Source organism: Crocodylus siamensis, chromosome 13, assembly GCF_052110815.1.
Source record: "Crocodylus siamensis isolate JL-2025a chromosome 13, ASM5211081v1, whole genome shotgun sequence".
NCBI lineage: Eukaryota > Metazoa > Chordata > Crocodylia > Crocodylidae > Crocodylus > Crocodylus siamensis.
In genome coordinates this window covers 25,881,700-25,906,721 of record NC_143407.1, presented here as the reverse complement: position 1 = coordinate 25,906,721, position 25,022 = coordinate 25,881,700, and the positions used below count along the sequence as shown (strand labels likewise).

At 50.1% G+C, this 25,022-nt stretch overlaps 1 long non-coding RNA gene across 8 annotated transcripts in view; it reads right to left on the bottom strand.

Annotated features, from left to right (window-relative positions):
• LOC149854118 (uncharacterized) overlaps positions 1-25,022 on the bottom strand; it is a 276,904-nt gene that overhangs the window by 37,282 nt on the left and 214,600 nt on the right. For 6 of the 8 annotated variants that reach the window (XR_016438946.1, XR_016438942.1, XR_016438947.1 and 3 more), the window contains 3 exons: positions 24,780-24,881; positions 18,525-22,749; positions 13,277-15,665 (listed from right to left, as the gene is read on the bottom strand). This is a non-coding gene — a long non-coding RNA (uncharacterized LOC149854118). The remainder of the gene's footprint in view (positions 1-13,276; positions 15,666-18,524; positions 22,750-24,779; positions 24,882-25,022) is intronic. The other 2 variants (XR_016438943.1, XR_016438945.1) reach the window with 2 other exon arrangements.

Below are 25,022 nucleotides of genomic sequence, written 5' to 3'. Positions count from 1 at the left end.
ACCCCCCACCCGCAGCCCAGAGACTTCCCTGCCCACCAGCAGCTTGCACTACCCTCCCTGCCCGAGAGGCAGGTAAGTCAGCAGGGTGTGTGCACGACACGGGGGTATAATCAGCCCTAAATTGGAGCAGTGTTTTTTTTTAAAAAAAACCACTTCAATTTAGGGCCCTAGCTCTCTGGATTGCCAGATGTAAGTTGGACTGTTGGTTGTTTGTAGCAATTTTTTTTAAAAAAAAAGGAAAAATGCTAAAGTTAGTATCATGCATAAGTTGAGAGGGAAAACAGCACTACTGACCCCCCTTGGTTTCTGTGAATGAGCCCATCTCAGGCCGCTTGCTATCACTTTACTTGGGATTTGACTATGGTTCCCTGTCCCATGAAAAACCAGGTCCTGGTTTTCGGTCTGAAGTAGATTAACAGAGACAACTCTGCCAGTCTGACTTTCTACCAGTGACGGCAGTAGTGACCACGGAGCCAGGGACCAGGGAGCACTTAAAGTAAAGAAGAATTAACCAGAATGAGAGAAGAAAGCAGATGCTTAAACAAGACACTTATCAATTATTTAACTCCCTTTTATATGGGGCTCCTGCCAGAGTTGTGTGATATACGTTCCACAGCATGCTACGTGACCTTTTCTTTGAGTCGCTTTGTATACCAATATTCATAGACCACTGCATGGTAGCTCCATATCTGTCATACAAATCTATTTCCAATATTAATAGATTTCTAAGGAAGAACAAAATATGGCCATTCTGAAGAGGGATTGCCTTTAGGCAATATAAAAATAAAGCACATTTTAATTTGCAAGATTCCTTCTTTCCCTCTAGTTATAACCTTTTCTGCAGTTACCACAGAAAAATGTTCCCTTTGGGTCTGATTTATGGCAATATATTAAATATACAACTTTGCATTATTATATGCAAATGTGTTAAAGGGACATCAATGATCAAACTCTGAAAAATAGAGTAATATTATACGCTTCAGGGACTAAAGGATACCGCGTTACTCAAAATACAGTAACTATGGCAACAAATTAAGAGAACTTCCTCTCATTCTTCATTCCTTAAATTCATGCATATTACATTATCCTTATAACTTAATTTTGAAGTCCAAATAGATAGAAAAATCATGGATTCCAGCTCAGCCAGATATATATATATATTGGAGAAGTGAACGGTCACGTCTAGACAATTCATGCAGTATAGCCACATGTATTTTAGTTGCTCTTTCACAATGGATGAATCGGAGAGTGATTTTTGGCAAGTGACTTTCACTTGAGTCCTTCTGTTGTTTTAAAACTGATTGGTGCTGTGAGCAGTTAATTTCAGGATTTTATTGCCAGCAGGTTCAGGTGGTAAAATGTACAGCCTGTCCTTTCAGTGTTGCAATGGCTAGGGAAAAATTGTGCCTCTTGATTAATAAAGGCGTCACTGTCGAACTTTCCTGGAACACTTTGGTCTTCATAACACTCCAGTTCTTGTAACTGTGGTCAGTAAGGCCTCCTCTGTCCTATCTAATTAGCCTAGACGTTCTCTGGGGTATTACTTATCTTTTACTATATATGAGAACATCATCTAATTAGAATGAGACCATGGTTTACAGCATATGACTCCTGGTCATCTCATGAAACAACTCCTACTTCCTATGGGCTCCTTATATAAGGATAGCGAACCCCCTCCCCCCGCTTCACGGGTTATGCATTTTGAACCGCTGATGAAAGCGTGAGTTAACTAGACTATTAATATTATTCTTTCAGTCGCACATGTTGCCCTGTCTCCTTTGTGCATTTGCACGAGTGAGGAATAGAAGTGTTTAAACTGTAATGCAAGCACATAGCATCATCACATAGTATTGAATTATCAGCTTCTACTTTTCTTATAGTGCTGGTTGTGAAAGGAAGCACATAATGAGGAAAATTACTTGAAAGATTACTGCTATCTTTCTGTAAAAGCTAAATATATTTTCTAACTGAAAAAGGGGGATTCGTTTTCTACACGGGAGCTACCCGCACCCATTTTAATGCCCACAAAAGTGCATCCAATGCACACCAAATACCAGAAAGCGTGCACCAAAGGATCCGAGCCAAAGACCGTCCGCAAAAGTGCATCCCACACCCACCAAATACCGGGCCAAAAGAATCCCCGGAACAACCAAACCACCAACACATCACACCATGACACACCCCTTCGCTGCATTTCCTGTCGTGTCTCACATGCTACGCGGTCAGCGTGCCAGCCACACAGTCCTAAACAATTCCAACCCTGCTCCATCCCATCATACACGTCACACAACCTTCAACTTCCACACAACAGAGAGCAAAAAAGCAGCCTGGCGAGGGCCCAGGACATGGCAGAGCTGGAAGTCGCAGTTCGACACCGAGCCAGCCCGGTCGCCCAGACCGGTCATGACATCAGAGCGTGTATTTGAGATGGCCGTCCTCCACCCGGCACAGCGCTCCCTCAAGGACCCAGCGCGCCTCAAAGGTGGGCACCGCCCGTGGGAGCACAGCGTGCTCAAACTCCAGCGAGAGGCGCGCCTGCACCAGGAGGCGGAAAAGCCGCAGGGCATCATCTGAGCCGGTCCCGGCAAGCCGGTTCCGGCGGCTCTTGAGGACGGCCAACTTGGCCTGACCCAGCATGAAGTTGGCCAGGCAGACGGGGCCCCTCTCGGCCGCCCGGTACGGGCAGGAGCACACGTAGGTGGTCTCCGAAAAGCTCCTGCCCAGAGCCCGCAGCAGCAGGCTGGGGTTGACAAAGAGCGGCTGCAGGTGGGGGCAGTCAAGGAAAGCATTAAAAAGGGTCTCCTCGACATCCCCCAGGCAGAAGGGGCAGGCCGTCGAGGTGGCTGGGTCCAAGTGGGATGCAAACGTGCCGGTGGCTAGGATGCCATGCAGCAACTGCCACTGCAGGTCGCCAGTCTTCTTGGCAATTGGCGGCTTATACAACGTGTGCCACGCCGGGTGGGCCGGTGGGGAACCTGGCGGCCCCAGGTGCCGTCGCCACGGTGTGTCGGGGCAGCCCGCCAGCACTTGGGCGTGGCAGATGTGGATGACCCAGGCGTATAAACCTCTACGCGACAGAGAAGCAAAAGGACAACCCATGTCACTGTCAGGAGGCACAGGGAGCGTCAGCAGGGTGCCAGGGCCGCCGGCCAGATTGTCGGCCACGGCTGGGGCGACTGGTAACGCAGGGAAAGTCTTGCTCGGGGCATCCTCAGTGCAGGGGACCTGGCCCGCCCAGAGATGGTCCTCCAGGGCGGCTGCCGCCTCCAATGGGAGGGCAGCCCGGATGTCACACAGGAGACGGCCCACGGTGCGAACGGAGCGCATGCCCAGCCGGCTGCTCGAGGCCTCGGGCAAGAGCCAGGCTGACCGAGCGGGATCAAGGAGGTGGCCCAGGCGGAGAACACGTGCCTGAATGAGAGCAGCCGTGAGACTGGCAAAGGCCAGGCTTGGCACGGGGTGCCTCAGCGCTGGGTTGTGCACCAGGGGTTCCCCCAGCAACCGCGGGAACTGGAGGTGGAAAGTGGCTTGCCAGGCTCGTACCACGCTACGATAAAAGGCTGGAAGCACGGCCCAGTTCAAAAGTGTGAGGTCCAGCAGGAAGAGCTCCCGGTCAAAGCCGAGGGCCCTCACCTTCTGCAGAAACCAGCATGACAGGTGTTGCCAAGGTGGGCGCTCCTCACCGTACAGGAGTCGCTGGAGGGCCTGGAGGTGGAAGGAGACCACCCTGCTCGCCAGGTCAACCAAACTCTGGCCCCCCTCAGTCACAGGTAGGTAAAGGACAGGTCGTGGGAGCCAGTGGCGCCTGTCCCAGAAGAAGTCAACCAGGAGGCACTGGAGTCTCTCGAGCAGGTCCTCCGGCGGATTGAGTATGGCGCACCGATGCCACAGGCTCACCGCCACTAGGTTGTTCACGATGAGGACGCGTCCATGGTAGGAGAGGCTGGGTAGGCACCAGTGCCACCCTTGAAGGCGGGCCTTCACTCCTTCCTCGAGGCCGTCCCAGTTGCGTGCCATGAAGGCCGGTGGCCCCAGGAACACGCCCAGGATCTTAAGGCCCTCGTGGCGCCAGCTGAGGCCCCCGGGCAGGGCCGGGGGGGTCGTGGCAATCCATTCTCCAAGCAGCAGGGTATCACTCTTGGCCCAGTTGATACAGGCCTAAGAGGCGCATTCGTAGGCTCGCTGACAGGCTGTCAGGGCCTCCACGTCTTCCTGGGTGTTAAGGAAGATGGTCACGTCGTCTGCGTATGCTGAGAGCCGCAGCGGAGGGGCAGGGGATGGGCCACTGGCTGGTGGCAAGGCCACACCGCTCAGGCGGCGCCGCAGCGCATGCAACAGTGGCTCGGTGGCCAGGGCATAGAGCATGCCCGATAGGGGGCAGCCCTGATGGATGCCTCTGCACGTGGGGAACGGGGCACAGAGCATGCCGTTCACCTTGAGCAGGCTGGAAGTGTCTTGATACAAGACCCGGAGGGCGCTGATGAAAAGGGGCCCAAAGCCAAAGGCCTCCAGGGTCCGAAAGATGTAGGCGTGGTCCACCCGGTCAAAGACTTTCTCCTGGTCCAGGGAGAGAAGGCCAACGTCCAGGCCAAAGAGTTCACTGGCTGTAAGTAGGTCGCGCAGCAGAAACAGGTTGTCTTGAATGGTTCTGCCCGGCACGCAGTAGCTCTGCTCAGGCCCAGTGACGGACGCCATGACAGTGCGGAGGCGGGTGGCCAGCGCTTTGGCCAGGATCTTGTAAGCCGCGCACAGCAGGGAGACCAGCCACCAGTTTTTAATGCAGCCAAGGTCTCCTTTCTTGGGCAGCAGCGTGAGCACTGCACGGCGGCAACTGATCGGCAAGACCTTGTCGGCAAGACTCTCCTGGAAAACGCGCAGGAGGCAGGGGCCGAGAAGAGGCCAGAAAGCCTTGTAGAACTCCACAGGTAGCCCGTCGAGGCCTGGGGCTTTGCCGGAGGCGAGGCCAACTGTGGCCGCCGCCAGCTCCGCCAGAGACAACTCCCGCTCAAGCTCGCCGGCCTCCAAGGCACCAAGGCACGGCATGCCCACATGGAGTTCCCGCGCGGTGTCAGGGCAGGACAGCTCAGCCGCAAACAGGTCACGATAGAAAGCCACAGCATGCTCACATACTTCACCCGGGTCAGTGATGACCTGGCTCTCAGAGGACTTGAGGTGATCTAGGACTTTGCTCGCTGCCCGCCGTCGCTCCTTGTTGAAAAAGAAGCGGGTCGGGGCATCCGTTTCGGCCAGCTCTTGGCAGCAGGCATGGATCCTCACTCCACGGGCCACACTCTCCGCCAAGTCACGCAGGCACTTCTTCCAGAACCGGAGGCTCTCGCGCAGCACCGCATCACTGCCGGCTGCCAACAGGGCAGCCTCGAGCTTCACCACGTCCTCTTCCAGCTCTCTGATATGGCGGCGCAGTTCATTTGTGGCCAGCTGAGTGTACTGCTGGCAAAAGGGCCGAATCTGTACCTTGCCCACTTCCCACCATAGCTTCCAGGAGGAGTAATTCGGTCTTGTGGCCTCCCAGCCCCGCCAAAAATTGGCAAAGCAGTCCCAGAAGTACGAGTCTTGAAGCAGGCTGACGTTGAAGCACCAATAAGGCGCTTGTGCACAGGTTCTCCCTGGCAGGCTCAGTTCACAAAAGGCTAGGCCATGTCTGACAGGCCCGAGGGAACGATGCGGCCACTGTGTAGGAGTGGCAGGTGGTACCTGGTGACATAAATGCAGTTGAGGCGGGCCATAGTGAGACCCCCGGCACTCATCCTGGCCCAGGTGTACTGGCGCGTGTCGGAGTGCAGGGCTCGCCAGACGTTGACGAGGCCTGCAGTCTCCAAGACGGACTGCAGCTTGCAGGCTGAGGGCAGGTGAGGCTTGGGCCCCGTATGGTCGAGCAGGGTATCGGTGGTACAATTAAAGTCCCCACCTACAAGAACCAGGTCATCGTCCTCGCCGACGTCGCACAAAAGGCCGGCCAAGGTCTCAAAGAAAGTGACCCTCTCCTGGCCATCAGAGGGTGCATAGACGTTGATGAGCAGCAGATGGTGTTGCGCTAGGGTGACGCGGACCGTCAACAGATGGCTGGGGACAACCTCTCGTGCCCCGCCGTATCATGCTGTAGCTGTGATGATAGGAGAGTCGCGACCCCGGCGCTAAGATTGGTGCCGTGACTCAAGAACACCTGGCCTTGCCAGGCAGTGCGCCAGGCCAACTGGTTGTGCCTGTCGGAGTGCATCTCCTGGAGGAAGGCGACAGCCAGCCACTTCTGGCACAGGAGCTCCAGCACGGCCTCTCGTTTTACCGGATCTCGACAGCCGTTGATGTTGAAGGTGCCAATGGTTGTGGCTGCCATGGGTGTGAGTTTGGGAGAAGAAGAGCAAGGTAAGGCGTAGATAAAAAGCAAGCCTCCAAGAGTCAAGCAAAGGCAGAGACAGGTCGAAAAGAAAAGGCCTAGCGTGCCCTACTCTAGTCCAGGGACCCCGCCAGGCCCCACTCATCTCTCACCCCCTGGGCGAGCTTCTCCAGATGATAGGCCATCTGCCTAGTGCCCAGATCTTGCTGCATGAGCTTGGCCGCAGCCCTGGCAGCCTTGACGAACACTTTAGGGTCCGCGCGCCACTGGGTGATGCGCGCCACTATGTTCTTTTGTCCCTTCGTTTGCTTTAGAAAGGTCAAGAGCCCCCCATAGTCAGGACCAACCCGGGGGGGTCTGCCAACATGGGCTGCACATTTCCCACAGAGGAGCGGTAAGGGCGCACACTGGCTGGGAGCGTTACATCCACACCCTCAATATCCAAGCCCATCAACCTCCTCTGATCGTCCAGGTCGAGGTCTGGCTCTTGAAGAGCAAGCCCCACCTTCTTTTGGGGGAGAGGTCATCTCGCTCTCGAGGTCGCTTGCGACACTCAGAAAGCTGGATTTCCATCTCACAAGCTTCCTCACCCAATTCAGTGGCCTGGGACGTGACCAAGAGGTCAGCAGACTCTTCTGCTGCTCCCTGGGTCAGACCCCCCGAGGCGACGCATTGTGCATACGTCTTCTTGCCCCCCATCTCCAAGAGCTGGGAGACGGGCGAGGCGTTAATGACCCCTGTCTCCCCCACCTCCATACTGCCCTCATCCCTAGTCAGCAGGGTTACTGACGTGACAGCCGGAGCAGGGCTGGGCTCTCCAGCAGGGGCCTCCCCAGCACCAGCTGAGGAAGGCCTCAGTGGGGACGGGGCATCCTGAGGGGTCCCTTTCCCTTTCTCCTCCTTGTTGCTCTTCTTCTTCTTCTGCTTTGTGGCAGATGACCCATCCTTCACAGAGGATGGGCCAGACTGTGCCTGGCCTGCCTCCCCAGAGCCAGCCACCTCAGCCAAAGCCATGGTGGAGAGCAACTTGCAGGAGGTCTGAGCCCCGTCGTCCAATGGGGCCTCGGTGCCACAATCGCTGACACCCTGGCCTCGATCAGGGAGGTCAGAGCAGGCAGGGCAGAAGCGGAAGCATCCGCCTCTCCCCCCGGTGCCGTGTCTGCACTGGTGGGAGTGGGCACCGTAGGTGGAATGGGGAGGGAGGGCTGGGGCCCAGCCCCAGCCCCTCTGCCGGACGACACTCCCACTCCAGAGACTTGAGCCCCCTCAGATGGAACAGGGGCAGGAGGAGGTCGGGAAAGACTCCCAGCCTCACTGGGTGGGGCCTCCATCCCGGAATTGGATGGGCCATCCATCGGCGTCACTGTAGTCGCCGATGTTTTGGCCGATCCCCCCCATGGGCACTGAGCTGCTAGGTGGGACGAGCTCCCACACTGAAAGCACGTGGTCTCCCCACAAGAAAAATAAATCACATACCTCCGCCCATTGGACAAGAGGCTCAAGGACTGAGGCAGAGACCGTGAGCCCTCCCTAAAGAGCATGAACACCTGCCTTCGAAAAGACAGGACATGCCTCAGTTTGGGGTTTTTGCTCCCTATGGTCAACCGGCGAAAGGGACTCGTAAGCACCCCATAGGGCTCGAGTACCCCGGCCAGGTCTCGATCGGTCACGTGCGGGGGCACATTGGAGATCACCACCCTCACCGCTAGGGTATCTAGGGGGGTGACAAAATAATGCACGCCCGCAATGTCCAGGCCCTCTATGCACACCCTATGGACTAGGGTGGGGTCGCTCAGGTAGATCACTGGGACCGTGTTGACACGACCTGCGTAACGGATGGTCTGCTGTCCCAAGAGACTAGCCAGAGCATCCACGCAGACCTCAACCCCAACAAAGGGAGGGGTGTGCACCCTCAACCCACAGGTAATGGGAAGGTTCTGGGAGGCATCCTCGTGCCAGCTGCTGGCTGTAGGAGCAGCCATTCCTGATAGGACAGGGTTAATTCCCAACTCTAACTAAGCAAAGCAACAACAAAAAAAGTTTATAATAACTAAAAAAGATAAGTGTCCGGGAAAGCGGCCACAAAAACTCCAGATGGGAGGGGGGAAGGGGGTGGGGAAAAAAAAGCATCTGGGGTTTGAAAAAGCGAGGAAAAAAAGACAAAAACAAAAGGGAGGGGGGAAAAGGGGTCATTTCGAGCACCCCGTGGAAGGCAAGCTAATGGAAGATAACTCCCCGCTACAAGCAAGCAGAAAAGAAAGAGAGAGAGAAAGAGCGAGAAAGAGACAGTAAGAAGGAAGGCTGCGAAGACAAGAGACCGGAAGTACGGGGGGATGGGACAAAGAGGAGAGAAAAGGGGGGAAAAAAGCTGCAAAACAGCAAGAAAAGAGAGAGAAAGCAAGATAAACAGAGGCTAGAGACCTTTAGACAGGTGGGAGTGGGAAAATAAAAGAGATAGGAAGCCGGGGAGTCTTACGCTCGGGATCGCCCCAAGCGAGCCTGGTCCGGTGCGTCCAAAGCGGAAGGAAGGAAGAAAGAAAGAAAGAAAGGGTGAAATTACATGTTACACTTATACCAAATTAAGGGCACTTAAAATGTGAGCGTCTGAACGTTAAGGCTTCTTACCACATGTTAAATCCGAGCATCTGAAAGTCACACCACTTCAGGCAAGAATTAACTCTGGGCCATCCTACCAAGCTTGTGTTAGGGTAACTTCAGTCAGCACCATGGAACTAAAGGGAGCAATTTGCAAATCTCCAGCATCCCAGGATGCACTGCTCCCAGCCTCCCATCCCCACTCAGAGCAGGTATACAGACCCAGTGTCCTGGCTCCTAGCCACAGCTCTCTACTGGCAAGTCAGAGGTATGCAGGAAATAAATTATATTAATCCTTAATGTGCGACTGCTCATAGTATGTTCTCATGTTAAGATTGCATACCATTCCACAGATTTAGTACAGTCTGGGCGCATCTATGCGTGCTCACGTCTACACATGCACACCCATACTCAGCAGTAAATATGGTGATTTACGCCGACTTGAGCATAAATTTGATACCTGCATGATTCAGGTACCAAATTTATGCCTGATTAGTTACTGCACAGTAACACTGTGCTTTAATGTCTGCCCGTGCAGACACTGGCCTATTCCTGCTTACTGCGCACAGTAAGTCACTGTGCAGCAAATAGGAATAGGCCGGCATCTACATGTAATTTTAAGCTGGTGTAAATGCATGTGTAGACATGCCCTCTAAGAGTAACATGTAACTTTACTAAAAGAAACAAAGAAAGAAGCAAAGTCCCAACTGGTTAATGAAAAATCTAGGTCTAGTAAACTGGAGGGTGGAAAACAAACAAGCCAGCTGATAATAAACAAACAGCTCAGGAAAATGCTAAGTAAATCCATTACAAATGGAAAGCATAGCTAATAATATTTAACATAACTAGCTGTTTCAAAATCAGCAGAGATATAGCAGCTGACAAATATTAAATATAGAAAGTGAAGAATTTGATCAGTATGACCTGGTCCCCAATATCTTTGAGCTTTCTCTTGCAAACAAACCTGAATTTAAACATATTGAAAGCACTTTCAACTTGTGTTTTTGTTTTGGGGCTCCCCCCTTATTTTGCAAATATGTTTTTTAAAAGTTTGCACATAAACTTTCTGGGCCTCTTTTTTTTATTGAAAGCCACTTCATAAATACTCTGTCTTCAACAAGGTAAGTAGAAGACATTTTGATGTGTAAGAGCTCATAAAAATGGTTAATATGATAAAAGAAAAAGCTTGAAGGCAATGACTTCTAAGGAAAGGCTGTCTGAAGAACCTGAAATCAGATAGAATAAAGAGAAGGCTAAAATGACAAACATGTTTGATCTTATACACTTAAAATGAAAATCATTTCTGAGACCTGTCTCATCCTATGAAGGAGCTGATCAACATCTGGAATTTAGATTCTTGTACCTATATTTGCCATTGAGAAAATTACACACTTCCCCTCTGCAGCTGAACTAATGCTGTTTCATAGTTAGTAGGGTCAGAAGGGACCTGAACAGATCATCAAGTCCAACCCCCTGCCATGGCAGAGAAGAGTACTGGGGTCAAATGACCCTGGCGAGGTGTTCATCCAGCCTCCTCTTAAAGACCCCCAGGGTAGGAGCCAGCACCACTTCGCTTGGAAGTTGGTCCCAGATCCTAGCCGCCCTGACTGTGAAGTAGCGCCTCCTGATGTCTAGCCTGAATCTACCCTCTGCCAGCTTGTGACCGTTATTTCTTGTCACTTCTGGTAGCACTCGGGGGAACAGGGACTCCCCCAGTGCCTGCTGGTCCCCTCTGACTAGTTTGTAACAGGCCACTGGATCCCCCTCAGCCTTCTCTTGTGGAGGCTGAACAGGTTCAGGTCCCATCACCTCTCCTCTAAGGCCTGCCCTGCAGACTCCTGATCATGCAAGTGGCCTCCTCTGGACCCTCTCCATGCTGTCGACATCCCTCTTGAAGTGCGGTGCCCAGAACGGGACGTGGTACTCCAACTGCAGCCTGACCAGTGCCGTATAGAGGGGGAGAATCACCTCCTTGGCCCTTCTTGAGATGCATCTGTGCATGCATGACAAGGTACAGTTGGCCTTCCTGACCGTGTTCCCACACTGTTGGCCCATGTTCATCTCAGCATCAATAATGACTCCAAGATCCTTTTCTGCCTTTGCACTGACGAGAAGGGAGTTCCCCAACCTGTAGGTGTGGTGCCAGTTGTTCCTCCCCAGGTGCAACACCCTGCACTTGTCAGTGTTGAAAACCATCCTGTTTTCATCTGCCCACCCCTGTAACCTGTCCAGGTCTGATTGTCGCCTATTCCTCCCTTCTAGTGTGCCCACATCCCCCCACCTCTTAGTGTCATCTGTGAATTGAACAGGGTGCTTTTTACACCCCTTTCCAAGTCACTGATGAAGATGTTGAACAGTGCAGGCCCGAGGACCGAGGCCTGGGGGACCCCACTGCCTACATCCCTCCAGGTCAAATAAGACCTGTCCACCACCACTCTCTAGGTGCAGCCCTCCAGCCAACTAGTGACCCATTTGACTGTGTAGGTGTTGACGCCACCATCCCCTAGTTTTTTAATGAGAATGGGGTGAGAGAGCATCAAAGGCCTTCCTAAAGTCCAGAAATACTACGTCCACTGCTATACCTGCATCTAAGGATTTTGTGACCTGGTCATAGAAGGCCACCAGGTTGGTCTGACAGGACCTGCCTCTAATGAACCCGTGTTGGTTGCCCCTAGGCATAATCTCTCCTCCTGGCCCCTCGCGAGCATGCACCAGGATAACTCTCTCAGAAAGCTTGCCCAGGATTGAAGTAAAACTAACTGGCCTATAGTTTCCTGGGTCCTCCTTCTTCCCTTTTTTGAAAATGGGAATCACATTGGCCCTTTTCCAGTCCTCCAGCACCACACCAAAGCACCACGAAAGCTCGTAAAGCCATGCCTGGGGTCCCGCAGTGACCTCTGCTAATTCCCTCAACACTCTGGGGTGGAGATCGTCAAGACCTGCTGATTTAAATGCATCCAGTCCCTCCAGAAGTTTCCTGACTAGGTCCTCACTGACCCTAGGCCTGGGTTTGCCTCCCCTGGGACCTACAGGGGTCTTGGTGGGGGAGAGAGGGTGACCTGGTCCCTGCTCAGAAAAATGGAGGCAAAGAAATTGTTAAATATGTTAGCTTTGCTGTCTGGTGTGATGACCAGATTTCCTAGCGTGTCCTGCAGAGGCCCCCGGTACCTTCTTTTTACACCCTATGTATTTGAAAAAGGACTTCTTGTCCTTGATCTGGGTAGCTAATCCCAGTTCCATCTCCACCTTGGCCTTCCTGACCGCCCCCCTATTGCCCCGAGCAGCCGAGGTATAGTGCTCCCTGGTGATGGCCCCTCCCTTCCATTGGATGTACACCTCCTTTTTGGCTAGGAGACATTCCTGTATGCTTTTGGTGAGCTACAGGGGCTTTTGCACCCTCTTGTCCCCTTTGATCTGTGTTGGGATTAACTCCTTTGGGCTTGGAAGATTGTCTCTTTAAGGAATGACCACTCTTCCTGGACACCCGACTCCTCTCCCCTCCGGGACCTCAGTGTCTCCCCAACTATTCTCCTTACCTCACTGAAATCCGCCCTCCTGAAGTCCAGGGCTGCTGCCTTGCTGCAGGCCTTTGCCACCTTGCACTGGATGGTGAGTTCCAGCAGGCGATGATTGCTATCGCCCAGGTGGTCGAGCACCCACTGACCCCTCACCAGGTTGTCGCCTGTGGCCAGGACCAGATCCAACAAGGCATCTCCCCTAATGGGGCTGTGCACCTCCTGGGTTAGATGGAGGTCCTGTATCTCGGCTAGGAACCTACGTGAGCAGTCAGGCCTGGCTGACTGCTCTTCCCAGCAGATGTCTAGAAAGTTCAGGTCACCCATGATGACCACGTCCTTTGACCTAACTACCTCCGTGAGCTGACTTAAGAATTCCTGGTACAGCTCTTCCCTTTGGTTGGGTGGTCAGTAGTAGACCCCCACCCCCGGGCCCCGGTTAAGTCCCTTTTCCCTCAACTTCCTTGTATTCTAACCCAGAGCACTTCAGTCTGCCCTTCCTTTGACCCAGTGCCACTTGTTGAGGATGTGACTTTCTTCTTGATGTAGAGCATCACAGTCCCACCTCTCCTCCCTGTCCTATCCCTCCTGTACAGCCTATAGCCCTTGATATTCACTGCCCAGTTGTGAGTTGGGTCCCACTATGTTTTGGTGAGCCCTGCTATGTCTGGGTTGGTGTTAGCTAGCGGGAGGGCAGTTCCTTCTGCTTGTTTCCCATACTAAGAGCATTAGTATAGAGGCATTTGAGGCCTTCAGAAGATGCATGCACTGGCCCCCTAATCTCAGTACTACCCAGGCCCCTGTTGCTTACCTGGGTATTTGTTCTGCTCATCATGGGTCTAGGCTGGGCTGTTCTTGTGGGTGATGCTTGGTTTAGTGGTCCAAGGCTTCTGTCGCTCTCATCTTCCCCTTCCCCCAACGAGCCTAGTTGAAACCCCGCTGAAGGAAATCAGCCAACCTAGAAGAGAACACACGCTAATCTTTGGGAGGAAAAAGTAAAGCTGTGTTTTGGATTTGTTGGGACTTCAGGCCCCCTTATGCATTGTGGACCCAAGCATTCCTTTTAATTAATTAATTATTAAATTCTCCAGAAGTCATCTAAGAAAGCCAAATTCTACTTTCTGATGCTTGTGCAATGAGGGAATTCTTTCCTTTTTCAAGACCAACTACTGAATGCAGCTGAAAATAAAGTAATTAAATGAATTTGAGGACCAGTAAGGGAGAGTGATGCATGAAAATGGTTTGGCAACAAATTGTAAGCAATCTAAGAAAAAACTAGTGTAGTAAATGTAGTGAAATTCATTGGGCTGGGTGCATGGTTAAGAAAAGAGAGTGATATTAGCCAAATATCACTTGAAAGGCCATGCCAATGGCATTTGACTCAGCGGCTGACTAAGGAGAAGATGGAGGGATATAATGCTGAGAAAGACTTTAAAAAAGACTTCTACAATGGTGTATCCTCAGAACACCTCTATGATACACTACAGTCTAATTAAATAACAGTTGAAATGATGTAAAGACTTCCACTGACTTCGGCCTCTAGGTCAAGCCTTTGCTGAGGGGTACATGGCCCAGGTAGAAAATTGAGGCAACAATGGGAATGAACTAAAGAGGTGATCCAGGAGAAGAAATAAGGAAAGACTGCTTGGAGAATGCTTTTGTCTCTTCCGTGGAGGGAGGAGGTAGTGGGGAGTGAAGCAGCAAAGGCTAAGTAAGCAGCAGGAGAGGAAAGGAAGCCATGAGACCTATAATGAAACTGGAGCAAGTAGGTGTTGGAAATAGAGAAAGATTCTGCGAGAAGCCTCTTGGAAGTACAGTGGCAAACAAAGGCCTCCTACAATCTGCCAGATCTAAAGCCAGCATGGAAGTCTAGTACAGATGTCTATAGGTTGTTCTCTAGCCCCGGATACCTGGAGTTCATAGTCAGCTGGTCCTTCATGCCTGGCAAGCTCCTCACTGTGTTTGCAGCACACTGCAGCTCAAATCTAACTCAGAAACAAAGGCAGCTTTCAATCTATTCTTAAAACAGATAGGGACTGTGAGAAGCTACCTACTAAGAAGTGAATTCTTTTGCAAAGCACTTCTACTAGCACTCTCACATACAATGGAGCCTGGGTAGAGTTCTGGGGCCCCGAATGAGGCAACTAGAAGAATTAAGGTATAACACTGAACGAGAACAGGAAAACTCCGGCATTAGTGACACAGAGGGAGTAGTGGATAGGTGGACTCTATAGGCAAGACTGTGAAGAGAAAAAGCAGAGTCAAGACTCCACAGTGGAAGCAAAGTAAGGCAGATGGGAAGCGTTGTATGCAGATTTCCCCCAGCCCTGTTAAACTGAAAAAGCTGAGAAAGCTATCTTGCTGTATCTCCTTTTGCAAACCAGTGCCCCTCTCCAATGATCCAAAAAAGCCTCTATACCAAAAGTTCTTGGTTGTTTTTTTTTTGAAAAACAGACAAAATCCCTTTATTCAGATACAATGAATGGGGCGGGGTGGGGGAGGCGGGGACTGGCAAATATTAAAACCTTTGGTGCCCATTCTAGCTTAGGGCCTGAGCCGAAGACCAGCAAAGTGGAAGCAAAGTGCACCCAGCAGGATCTGGCTCAGGGTCTCGATCTGCTGGGGTCTGCGCTAAAAGGCTACATTCAGATTCCTCTTGATGTTGTTCAGCAGCTCTTGCTCAGATTATGCAGTGTCAAGTGTAACATGCACAACCCCCAAAGTACTGTCAAAGATGTCAAGGTCTTCAGAGTTGTGCCTGAAAGTCTGTTTTGTGCTGTCTCTGACAAATCTCTTACGGTTTCTCCCCCGCATCACCACTGGCGTTCAGCGATTTGTTTTTCTCTAGCTGTAATGGCAATTGATGGATGAATTATGCTGCACAAATGATTTGTTCCTTTTGATAGCAGCAAGTGTCCTCGACTACTAGGCTGGGATGGCATCTGCCAACTTCCCAAGTTCCCTTTGGAAAGAGAGTGTGTATACACATGCACATTGAAAACTCAGAAGCATCGGCTCTCATTCCCTCAATGTTTACTTCTCATTCATGTCGAACACTGAATGCTTTTCTGGCCTTGGGGCAACATCCGGTTTAAATTTCCTTTCTTCTTCTCAAGATGCATTCTTCCTGCATCAGTAGACTTCAGTAATCCCGTCTGTGATCGCAGGGCTCTTAATTAATTAAGAACTCTTCATTAAGCCTTTAAAAACAAAAAGAAAAAAAAAAAAGAAGTGCTTCATTTTGCAATATTTATATTCACTTTCTACTCCATGATGTATATATGAAGTGGCATCAATACTCATTAAAAACTGTGTAATCCTTAAATAGCTGCCATCCTCCTTTCCTCTTATCTACTCAAGAAATCACCAGAGCCAAGGCATGTGACAGAGGTCTGCTTCATCGGGTGGCCAAGTTCTACATGAGCAGCATTGCATGACATGAATGTCTGCATAATGAACTAGTTCAAGCTAGCTCCTTCTAGAGCTACACGTTTCCCTGTAGGGACAAATATTCCGCCTGTAATTCATGAACAGCTTGCAGCTGCTGTAATCAAAGTGATAGTCCCACTGCCAGTGTCCTGTTCAGCTCAGTGAGGATGCAGGGGGCTCAAGTTCCTGGACATGCTCTGAAATAGGGAAAGCCCCTAGGAGATATTTCAGGGGCTGGAAACTGAATGCTTGAAACTTGATGTCCCTGTTCTGTACTCAGAGCCTCTCTCCCCATCTTGGCTAATGTGACTTTCTTAGCTTATAATTATTATAGGCTTCCAAGCCTGCCTTTCATGTTGAGTGTGAAAGGACACATATTGGCACATGCTTTGAAAGACTTCCCTAAGCAAGTGTAAGGAGAAATGTTGTTCCTTGATTGAAGACTTGTTGCCTAGCAGTCATAATTATACTGGACCTGCGATCACATGCATGAAAATGCAATATTGATCTGGTCTTCCCTTGCTAAACAACAAGTGCTTATCATTTGAGCTAAGGGAGGAAATGATGATCAAATATCCAGCTCTTATCCTGCTAGCAGCCCTGATCACTCAAGTAAGGTGAAGATGGACTTGCTTCTCTGGCTGTAAGGGACAGGACTAGGAGCAATGGTCTCAAGCTTCAGCAGGAGCCATTTAGGTGGGAGATTAGAGGGAACTTCCTGACTATGGAAGTCAAGGCCTGGAACAGCATACCTAGAGAAACTGTGGGATCTCCATCATTGCACATTTTTGAGAACAAGTTTGACAGACACTTGGCTGGTTTAGTCAAAAATGATCCAGCCTTGAGCAGGGGGCTGGACTATAGGACCTTGTGAGGTTCTGCAACAAGACCAGGCCCCCAGGGGCAGCTGTGATACCCCTGGGGGCCGTATGGCTCCTGCCTGGTTCGATCTCTAAGCTACCCTCCCTTGATTCCTTGCCTACCTCATTTTCTTCTTATTAAGAGATTAAAGAAGGGAGGCTGTCCATGGTCTTAGAGCAAGACCTAGTCGATTCCCACCAGTGGATTCCCTCTCGCTCTGACTCTGCTGGTTACGCCACTCTCTCCTGCAGAGTGGGCTGTCCTAGCCCACTTGTGTCCCCATAGTACCCATCGATTTATGGGCTAATCACACCTTCTGTACCTACCCTACCACTGTGCCCATGCCTTGCAGATGTCACTATCCCATCATTCCCTTGTCAGGGCCTCAGTCTTCTCAGCCTCCACCCCTTTTCTCTTGCTGGGCCTTCTAGCCCAGGGCCCCTGTCCTGGATCTGGCTTCTTGGCACCAGCCCTTATCTTGGCTCCAGGTCCCTTGGCCCTCTCTCTACCCTGCTCTGGGTGCCAAGCCTGCTTTGGCTCCATCTGGACCCCCTGGTCTTACATCAGCCCTGCTGTAGCCCTCTGGCCCTCTCACCCCAGTCTATTCCTTGAGCCTGACCCCAGCAGGGCTTAAGGCAGTCATGTGCCCCTCAGGACCTCCAATAGGACCTCTAAACCACCCCCCTTAGTCCCTTTTACAACCCACCAGTATAGAACTCTAATAAACAATAAGCTCTCTGGCTACAACACAAATCCCTAACTGGGTCAAACCCCAGCTCCTTGGCTGTATCCCTCTGCTCCCTCCTATCTCCTTGAAACTTGGCAAGCTTCGTGGCCTCAGCAGAGGCTACCACTTCTGATGTTTTCATCCAAATCTGCCAGGAAATGACAAAGTTATAGGCAGTTTCATGCTTCCCCATTATAGTCTACGGGCGAAACGTCAAAACAGCATCAAAACAGCGAAACAGTTTCAAATAAATGAAATAGAACAGTGCTTTCAAAATAAAACAAAACTTTAAATGAAACACTGTCCTGTCAAAACATAAGTCGAAGCGAAATGGTGCTGTTTCACACAGCCCTACTATTTACAGAGGCTCTGATACTTCTTATATAACCCACTTGTGCTTTATATATATATCTCTCTCTCTGCTCTATCTAGTGTTTGTTTTAGGCAGTTTTCTTATTGGAGTCAATTGTTTTATAGATCACCTTCCTCCCAGCTCATTAGATCATGCCCCAAATAGTTGCTACTGTCCTTATCTCTAAAGTGTGCTGGAGATATTTTTTGATGACCAGCCCCACTCCTTGTTTCTCACTAGAAGGCTACTTGCACTGCTTTAAGGAATGGGATGTTCTCTGCCTGCCAATGGAAAATGAGCACACTGTTGCCCAAGATCGCAGCTCAGCAGAGCCAACTCCATTGCAGACAATATTGGAGTAGGCAAGGGAGTTAAATAGCTTTCAAGGAGGCAGCTACTGCTTCATCAACAACTGCAGGTTCGTAGATAAGCAAGTGTCTTCCATGAGCCATGTAGATCTTTCCATTAGCACCCGTTGCCCGTCTAGACGGGTAGTATCATGTTAAGAAAAACTAACCTGTAGAACTTGCTGGCTTGAAGGAATGGAATAGTTGGTTAATTCCATGAGCCTGTTTCTAGTAAGTTGAATTCCCTTTAATCAGTTTTTATTTTGGAAACCTTCCTGTAACTTGTACATTCCCAACCGAGTTCTCCTCTCTAAAGATAGGTGCAGCAGACTTGAAATCTTACCTTTAAGCTATAGAAGTCATCCACAGGAAAAATCCAGCTTATTGAGCTTCTTAGAGTCCCAGATCAGGGAGGCCTCTCTGTCTTCCAGTTCAGCCAGGCCATAATTTTTTTAGGAAAAGGGTTGTACTGAGGAAATGGTACTTTTTTCCAGCCCTTCTGGGAAACTCAGCACCATTGAAATGATTAAAAGTTCATGTATTTCCATGGCAAGTGAAGTGAATGGCTATGATATAGCACAATATCAACATGATTCTATTTATTCAGTTCAAAATTGTAGAGAACGATGATTTGCCCATTACAAGAAAGGTGCTGGAAAACAGAATTGTTCATAGGGTCATTTGTATTTTACAATTTAACACAAAACCTGTTAAATCACAAGAGCTGCTGTTACTGTCTAGAAACACTGTGCAGTGACTTCTGGCATTTACGTATGAAAAAAAATGCAGTATGATTCCAGAGGGAACTGATAAAGTTGCATAAAAAATTTAAGAGCCCATTCTCTAGCTGTATGATGCTTTTAGCACCTACCCAGATGCTTGTTTGAATTCCAGTGCTGAGGATTGTGCTACTTTGTCTTATGTTTTATGCCTTCAGCATTTAAAAGTGATATGGCAAACCAGGTAGGATGCAGCTGAGAGTCATGGAGGCCCCTGGCAGATGTTCTTTTTAAGGCCTGATGGGATCTAATCCATGATACAAACAATCATGCCTCTGCCAGTGCCACGTATGCCTGGCAGGACTCACAGTTTTGGGATCAGAGATTAGATCCTAATTGTGCCTTACTTGCCAGCGCAGGGGAAGCCCAGAATCATGGTCTCAGGTTACCCCAGAACCATCAAGTTGAAACTCAGGTGCCAACAATCAGCTGATTGCCAACTGGGGCCAGGGACTGAGCTGGCATCTGGAACTAGGTCCTTTCCGGTCCTGAGCTCTAGCCAACGATCAGCTGATTGTCAGAGCCCCAGCTGGGGAACACACATGATTTTTATAAATACCCATGCCCAGGGATGAGTAAAAACTGTGTGCATCTTCTAGGTCCCTGTGCACAAAGACCTTGTGATCTGTAAAATCAGGTGTGCTGCCCAGTTGGACAACATATGGGATTTTTACTTAGCCCCGGTCAGAAGGACCCTGAGATTGGGCTGCTGCATCCCGACCCTAGGGTCCCTGTGCCCTATGTTACCACATGGGCTTCCCAACCAGGCAGAAAAGAGAGTTTTTACAAGACCTGGAGTCCAGCAACTAGTTATTCCAGGGACTGTGTCATGAACCCTGGGGCTGCCCCATGCTGGATCCTGACACTCAGCTAGTTGTAAGGATCCATCCATCATGGGCCAGAACCAGCTGGCCACATGTTCAGTTTAAGGCATGACAGAAATGAGCCACAAAGTTGTTATACATTGCGGGCACATCTACATGTGCAATTAATGCGACTAACAACTAATCCAGATGTCACCATCTACGATGATGATGGGTGATCACTTGTGAGTGAGTAAGATCGTCTTCCAAGGATCTTAATAGTGAGTCCACAGGTGATCTGTATAGCCCAATTCTAGATCCACATGTCTTGTCTCAGTGAGGACAGGTGTTTCCAGGAGGGATGGGCCCTGTTTTGCTGCGTTGGATGTTCTGAAGTTCTTTTCACTTGTTCCTCTTTTTCTCTTCTGCCTGTCAACGAGATGTTTCAAAGTGTTGAGGTCCCTCCCAAAGAGCCTTCCTCCATTTTGGTCAGTCCTGAGCAAGGGTCTCCCAAGTGTTGATGTCGATGTTACACCTCTTCATGTTTGCTTTCAGGGAGTCTTTGAATCACTTTCTTTGCCCTCCACTATTTTGATGACCTTCTTTCAGCTGTGAGAAAAAGATTCTCTTTGGAAGGTGGGAGTCAGGCGTGCAAACAACATGACCTGTCCAGCAAAGTTGATTTTGGATGATCATGGCCTCAAAGCTGTTGGAATTTGCTTCAGCCAAGATGCTGATGTTTGTGTGTCTATCCTCCCAGCTGATCCAAAGGATCTTCCGAAAGCACCTTTGGTGGTACTTTTCCAAGCTCTTGAGATGCCTTCTGTATGTGGTCCAAGTTTCTGAGCCATACAGCAGAGCTGGTATGACAATGGATCGATAAACCAAGAGCTTCATTTCAGTGAGGATGTCATGATATAAGAAGACTCTCTTACTCAGACGTCCAAAGACTGTGCTTGCATATTGCAAGCGGTGTTGTATTTCCATGTCAACGTCTGCCTTTCTTCCAAGATAGGCAAAGTGATCCATGGTTTCCAGCAATTTTCTGTTGATTTGAATGGAGCGGGGGTTCTTTCTCCATTTGGAGAAGATTGGTAAAGGACTTGCGTTTTCCTGATGTTTAGAGTTAGTTCAATACTCTCATAGACTTCCAAGAATACATTAAGAATGGTTTGGAGGTCCATTTCAGATTGAGCAACAACAGCATTGTCAACTGCATACTGGAGCTCCATTATGGATGTTGTCATGGTCTTTGTTTTGGACTTGAATCTGCTGGAGGTTGAAGAGTCTTCTGTCCATCCTATGCACAATTTGAATTCCAAGTGGGAACTTTCTGTTGATGAGGTGCATTATAGTGGAGATGAAGATGGAAAACAAAGTTGGAGCGATGACGCAACCTTGCTTCACTCCAGTTTTCACCTCAAATGGTTCTGTTTGATTCCTATTGCTGAGAACCCTTGGACACGTTATGGAGAAGTCTCAGAACGCTGATGAACTTGTTTGGGCCGCTAATTTTGGACAGGATTTTCCACAGGGCTTTGCAGTTTACAGAATTGACGGCCCAATAGAGAGGTTGATTTTGCTTATGACACTTCTCCTGGATTTGACATGTTGTAAAGATCATGTCCACAGTTCCTCAAGATGGTCTGAAGCTGCTTTGAGATTCTGGAAGATTTTCTTCCACGAGTGGGAGAAGGCAGTTAGCAATGATTTAGGCAAATGGCTTTCCCCACAGTGCCCAACAAACAGATATCTCAGTAGTTTCCGCAATCAGCTCTGTCCCCCTTCTTGAAGATGGTAACAATCAAGGCATCAGTTGGCTGGGATTTCTTCCTTGTTCCAGCTTTTAAGGATGAGGACATGAAGCTGACCCATATGTTGTTCTCCTCCTCCTTTGAAAATCTCTGCAGGTATTCCATCAACACTGGCTGCCTTGTTATTCTTCATTTTCCCAAAGGCACTTCCGACCTCTGCCAGGGTAGGCAGCAAACTGAGGTCTTGTCTGATTGCTTTTTGAGGAAAGTTGATCTTATTTTCATGGACAGTTGAGTCACGATTCAGAAGGTCCTGGAAATGTTCTTTCCAGCAAGCATTGATCGATTCACTGTCTTTCAGGAGTGTTGTTACATCCTTTGATCTTAGAGGATTAAAGCCTTGAGTGCTAAGGCCGTAGACAGCTTTGATAACACTGAAGAAGCCATGAGTGTCACGGATGTCAACAAAATGTTGGATTTCTTTTGATTTCTGAATCCACCACTCATCCTTCAGGTCTCGTGTTCTCCTCTGCACCTCTGATTTTGCTTGTTGGTGTGCATTTTTCTGATAGCATAGTTGATGTCATTCTGCCAGGCACAGAAAGCTTTCCGTTTCCTGTCAATGAGAACTTGAATTTCAGTGTCATTTTCATCAAATGAGTCTTGATGTTTCCTGGTCTTGTATCTTATGGTATCTTCACAGGCTGAGAGAACAGCTGTCTTCGGTCCTGTCCAGTGCTCCTTCTGGGTGCTTTGTTGGTAATGTCTCATTCAGGAGTTGCTGGAATTCTCTCTGCTTGAGTGGGTCCTTCAAGCACTTAATGTTTAACTTGCACCTGATCTGTTTCCTTTGCATTGTTTGTTTAGGAGCAATCCTGATGGACATGGAGGAAGGGATGAGGTGGCAGTGAGCCCAACTGTCATCAGTGCTAGTCATGGCTCTTGTAAGGAGGACATCCTGGCAATCGTGAGTCCAAACGATCAAATGCCAGTGTTGCAATCTAGGGTGTTTCCAGGACATCTTGAACTTGTACCTTTTGATGAAACAGGGTATTCATGATGACAAGTCCATGTTCTGTGCATTTCATCAAGAGAAGGACCCTGTTAGCATTTGAATTTCCAATGCCTTCTTTTCCAAAAGTACCTTTCCAAACTCTTCCCATTCTGGCATTAAAATCTCCAAGAAGTATGATCTTATCTTCCCTTGGGATATTTGTGAGGATGGTGTCAACCTGTGACCAGAAGGGAGCAAGGAAAAGGTTTATTCCGCTCTCTCCTCCCTTCCCTTTCCCACCGTTGCAGACCTGCTTTTCTCCACTCACTGGTCCAGCAGCAGGGATGTGGCCAGCCCCGGCAGTAGCCTAGAGTGAACTGGCCAGGAAGGGTGTCTTATTACCCCCTCCCTGTCCCACTGGGACAGACCAGAGCCAGGGTCTGCTGGGCACTCACCCCTTGCTGTTGCAGCAATGGGGCCAGGGCATGGTCAAATGCTGGCCCACATGGCCCCTGAGGCAGAGGGGACAGGGAGGGGGGACAACAGCCAGAGTCTGCCTGCCCTGACTGCCACTGCCGCCACTCAATCCCTGCATGGGGAGAGTGTCGGGATAATCCCCTTCCTGCCTACAGCCAGATGGGAATGAACGTACCCGATCCCATCTGATCTCAGAAGCTTATTACACTCCCAGCAGGGGTGGTGCAGGCACCTACTCTGGAGATCTTCAAAAGGGGACTGTACGCACATCTTGCTGGGGTTATTTGACCCCAGCAGTCTTTCCTGCCCAGAGCAGGTGGACTGGGCCTGATGACCTCACGAAGTCCCTTCCAGCCCTAAACTTCTATGAATGTCTCCGTCCACCAGACAGAAGGGGAAATAACACACCACCCTGCCTCCTCATCTAAGGGACCATGCTGGCCAGCCTCTGGCCAGGCACCTGGTCCTGCCTAAGCCCTCCTAGTGCCACCGCTGCTTGCCCCACACAGTCTATGGTAGTTTCCCCCGGCCCACAGCATGGCCCACTCACCGGCAGAGGATTGCATTCTGGGACACTGTGACAGGGGCTACAGCCCCTGTTACGGTCTCTCCTCCTTTGCCACTCCAGCAGCAGGGATAGGGTGCAGTCAGAGGCCAGCCAGCAACCCCCCTTAGGCAGGGTGCAGGGAGGGGAGTTATTCCTCCCTCCCTCCTGCAGGGAGCAAGTGGCAGCAGCAACAGTCTGTGCGGTGGGGAGAGCTGGCACAGACTGTGTGGGGTGAGCAGCGGTTGTGCTAGTGGGGTTTGGGGGGCTATGCCCCCCACCCCCATGTCCCAGTGCTGCTGCTTGTCCTATACAGTCTACAGGAGCTCTGACCCCCCACTGGGAAGAGGCTTGTGCTCCACATAAATCAGGACAGGGGGTGGTGTCCCATCAGGGCCCTGCCCCCTCACTGCTCCAGTGGCAGGGTTGGGGGCCCAGCCAGGGGCTGGCCAGCATGCCCCTTAGCTGAGGGGGCAGGGAGGGGGTTACTGCCCTCTCTCTCCAGTGTCTGGTGGCGGGCACAGAAGGGGCATTATCCCACTGCTCACCCTGTGCAGGAAGTGAATGGTGGCGGTCAGGAGGCCAGACCCTGGTTATGGTCCCCTGGGGGGAGAGGGGGGAATAACTAGAGGGCAATGCTGGTCGGGGCAATAACTAGAGGGGGGAATAACTGAGGGGGCAATGCAGGTCACAGTTTGGCTGCACCCCAGCCCCACCACTGCAGCAGCAATGGATGAGTGCCCAGCAGACCACACCTTGGGTCTGTGCCAGTGGGACAGGGAGGAGGGAATTAAACTCCCTCCCTGGCCAGTTCACTCCAAACTACTGCCAGGGCTGCCCTCCCACCCCAGCACAACTTCCCTGCAGCCAAGGGCTGCTGTAGCACCCCCCAGCTCCCGACTGTAGGCACATGCCTGCAGTGGCTCCATTTCATGAATGTCTATTTACCTGCAAATTGGTTCAACCTAAGAAGATTAGCCTAACCTGAAAAGATTGAATCAATTCAGGCTCTGGCTTTTTGAATGTCTGTCCCTAGCCTTAGAGTTTAGCCCCGCCACTTGTCATCCACAATGCATATTAAACTGAGCTACATGCTCTGCCCCTTCCTCCAAACCCAATGGATCATGTTTGCAATTAAACTATCATACTGCAAAGGAAAACAAAATAATTAAAAAAAAAAACTTTAAGGGTGGTTGCTCAAATGAAAATATGGCCCTAATTTGGTTTCCCTGGTCGCGGGGGCATACCTTAACTGTTGTGAATACGGATATTGTCTCATGTTGAGAGGTGGGATCTGTAGTGGTTTTTACAGTTTCTCATCTATAACAGACTCGGATCGGACTTTTGACCTGAGGGAGGGAAACAAAGTAGAATTCTATTGAGTTAAATTACCTTCTGCTGCATACAATCATAAGCCATAACATAGTTAGGTAATAACATTCATGCTGCCATTAATAGAAAAAAACTTTTCATTGCACTCTGGAGATTTT